The following is a 3,900-nucleotide window of genomic DNA, read 5'->3' as shown; positions in this document are numbered from 1 at the left end:
TCTGAAAGCAAGAGGTGGGACCCTGTGCAATATATGCATACGGGCTTGGGTGTATTTATTTAGGAAAAGGAGAAGGTAGATATAAAATAAGTCAAAGTGGTTACCTACATGGGGTGGGGGAGGAAATGGGGTTACAGGAATCACACTGGGAATGTGACTTCTCAACATCCATACTTTTATTTTGGTTTTTGAATCATACGCATATCAACTATATTCTTACAAAATTAAACTAATGTGAAGTGTAGAGCTGAAACAGAGCCTCGTGTTTGCTGGTCAAATTGAGGGAGTGCAGTAGTGCATTGCAGCCACCATTGGGAAAACGTATTCATCTTTTTCAATGAATGCCTTTATTTTTAACAAAGACTGGGTTCATGACATGCTGCCCTAAAATGTGACACCTTAGTGTATAGAATATTGTAAGCTGAAGGAGTTTGAGAAAACAGGAGAAGCAGGAAAGTTACTCTGACCTCCACACCCCCAAGCAGGTCATAAGACCCCCATGTGAGAAGTACCCACTCTATACCCAGAGCAAAGGAGCATCATTAGCTCCAAAGACAAAGGGAATTGAGAAGACTCCTAACTGGCCTTGCTAAGTTTCCAGGTTGCCACACTTCCCTCACACCCTCTGACCTGTTCTATATCTCCGTGACTGCTCTTTGTCAAACCCAGTATACAAATACTCAGGTCTGTTTCTTTGAGTCTTCCTTTCCTTAAGATGGCCCCTTGTCATGTAAAACTCATGTTAAGTATATCTGTATGTTTTTGTCCTATTAATCTGTCTTCGTCAAGTTTAATTTTCACACCTAGCCAGGGACCCTGAAAGGGTCAAGGAAACAGAGAAACAGATTATTACCTGCTCATTTTTATTATTAGCTATTTCTTTTTCATTAAAAAAATGTTAATGTTTATTTGGGGGGGAGGGGCAGAGAGAGAGCAAGGGAGACAGAGTTTGAAGCAGGCTCCAGGCTCTGAGCTGTCAGCACAGAGCCCGGTATGGAGCTCAAACTCACAGACCTGAGTGCCACGATCATGACCTGAGCCGAAGGTGGATGCTCAACTGATTGAACCACCCGGGCTCCTCCAATTATACTGTCTGAGTGCTATGGACTGGTTGTGTCCCCACCAAAGCCATATGTTGAAATCCTAACCTCCAGGGTTATGGTATTAAGAGGGAGGTCCTTTGATGAGAAGGGATTAGGTCATGATGGGATTAGTGCCTCCCTCACACCCTGGGGGCGCCTGGGGGGCTCAGTCCCTTAAGTCTCAGACTCTTGATTTCAGCTCAGGTCAGGATCTCACAGTTCATGAGCCCTGCATCAGGCTCTGCATTGATGATGTGGAGCCTGCTTGGGATTCTCTCTCTCTCTCTCTCTCTCTCTCTCTCTCTCTCTCTGTCTCTCTATCTCCTCTCCCCAAATAAATAAACATTTGAAAAATAATTGCATGAAATCAAAAGACCCTGAAGAGCTCCGTCTCTCTGCTCTTGGCCATGTTGAGCATCCAACGAGGAGATAGCTGGCGGCAAGCTCTCACCAGACATTGACCCTGCCTGCCCCTCATCTTGGACTTCGCAGCCTCCAGATCTGTTGGAAATAAATGTGTGTTGGCCACCACCCAGTCTACGGTACTTTGTTTAGCAGCCCGAACTAAGACACGGACTTGTAAATTTCATAGACATGTCTGACTGCTTGAACGCATGGTAGGGACTCCTGTCTGAAGCCTCATGGTGACACCGTGCCTGCCAGCTCAGAGGAGTGTTGTCTGTGGCAATCCTGTCACATTCCTTCAACAGGTAGCCAGTGCCTTTCCATGTGGATTTTGCTAGTTCTCTCTCAGAGGCCAGCTTTCTTTTCCAAGCTCCCCACCCGAGTGTTACAGAGGAAGCCAAATGTGTTGGCTAAATAATGGATATTTTCAGTCCATACTGTAACCAGTCCCAGGACCGTTTAATCCTTCTCCCTCTTTTCTGTGTGTGTGTGTGTGTGTGTGTGTGTGTGTGTGTTTGTGTGTGTGTTGTTGTTGTTGTTTTTATATTTGCTGTTCCTGGTAGGAGTGTTGCAGGGAAGGAAAAGATGCTAACACATCACTGCCTCTGTAAAAATGCCTGTGACTTTAAGAAGCTGCCCAAGGGGACAGGCCACCTATAGCCAAGTGAACCTTAATTATCTCAGGCAGGCAATGAATTATCATCCAGAGGTGGGTAACATCACAGGGAGTGACAAGCTAGATGTTCATGCTCTCCATAGAAGATCGGTCAAAAAGAAATGGTGTTAAGTAGCAGCAAGAAGTCGGGGTTAGATATCAGGCACAACAATTTTACTTTGACTATCAAGGCAGTTATGGATCTGTCTTTCTTGCAGCTCTTAGATCTCAGATGAGATCATCAGACTTTCATCTTTCTGAGGCAATTTAGACACAGGTTTATTTCGTGTTAGGAGACTGAGCAAAATCACTGCTCAAGATTCTTTCCAGTGGAAATGACATTTGGTATGGGCTGATCTTCCTTAAAGCAAATCTAATCATCTAGATTCAATTTATATTTTTTAAAAAATTGTTGGGGGCTAATGGACAGGGGAGGAAGGGGCTTCTTAATATAATAAAGAACTCCTTACAAGTTTAGTTTACCGAATAAGGTGTCCTTTCTAGCAGGTATAAACCAGGGATCAGTAAATTACAGCCCATAGACCAAATCTGGCCCACTGTCTGGTTTTGTGTGTCTGCGTTTTAAACAACAAAACTTCATATTCTCACCGTTCTGGTGGCTAGAAATCCAAGATCAAGTGTCAGGAGGTCTGGTTCCTTCCGAGGCCTCTCTCTTTGGCTTACAGATGGCGGTCTTCTAACTGTGTCTTGTCATGGTCTTCTTTCTGTCCTGCTGTCTGGTTTTGTAAATAAAGTTTTACTGAAACACAGCCACACCCTCCCCCATGTGTTTACATATCCTCCATCGCCTCTTTTGGGCAACAACAGTAGAGCTGATGAGTTGTCAGAGATCACATGGCCCACGAAACCTGAAACATTTGCTCTCTGGCCCTTTATGAGCAAAGCTTGCTGGCTCTTGGTTTATGTTATGATTAGATTTATACAAATTCAATTCGACACAGACTATTTGCTATGGGATCCAGGTTGCACCGTCCACGAAGAATTGAATCGGGGTACGTTTTGTCGGTTGAAGATTAAATTTTCACATTAGTGAAGAGCCTAAAAAAGAGTCCTTCTCTTTCAACATCTGTCCTCTTCTCATTGTGGAAGCTAAAGGTAGTGTGGGCTAACAAAACTACACAATGTATTTGGTGTTGGATCAGATTCCGTGGACTTATCATATGTTAGGATTCTGTGACGGGCTCCAGGAAGGGCTCAGATGCCGTTCTCACCATAAATGAACTAAATGGTTTGATTATGGCATTGCTGACATGGTCAACTGTTTAAAAAATTTTGTTTAATGATTTTTATTTATTTTTGAGAGACAGAGACAGCGTGAGCAGGGTAGGGTCAGAGAGAGAAGCACAGAATCTGAAGCAGGCTCCAGGCTCTGAGCTGTCAGCACAGAGCCCGAGGTGGGGCTGGAACCCACAAACCGTAAGATAATGACCTGAGCTGAAGTCAGATGCTTAACAGGCTGAGCCACCCAGGCATCCCATGATTCATGTCCTTATATAAGAAGATGGCCAGGGGCTCCTGGCTGGCTCAGTCAGTGGAGTGTGTGACTCTTGATCTCAGGGGCATGAATTCGAGCCCCACATTTAGGGTAGAGTTTTCTTAATAAAAAAGATGGCCATATGAAGACAAGGAGACACAGGGAGGATGCCATGTGGTCACAGGGCAGAGTGGAGTTAGGCAGCTACAAGCCAGGGAGCACCAGATTGCTGGTAAACCACCAGAGGCTAGAGAGAGACGAGG

This window comes from Suricata suricatta, chromosome X, assembly GCF_006229205.1.
Source record: "Suricata suricatta isolate VVHF042 chromosome X, meerkat_22Aug2017_6uvM2_HiC, whole genome shotgun sequence".
NCBI lineage: Eukaryota > Metazoa > Chordata > Mammalia > Carnivora > Herpestidae > Suricata > Suricata suricatta.
Note: the sequence above shows the minus strand (reverse complement) of the source record.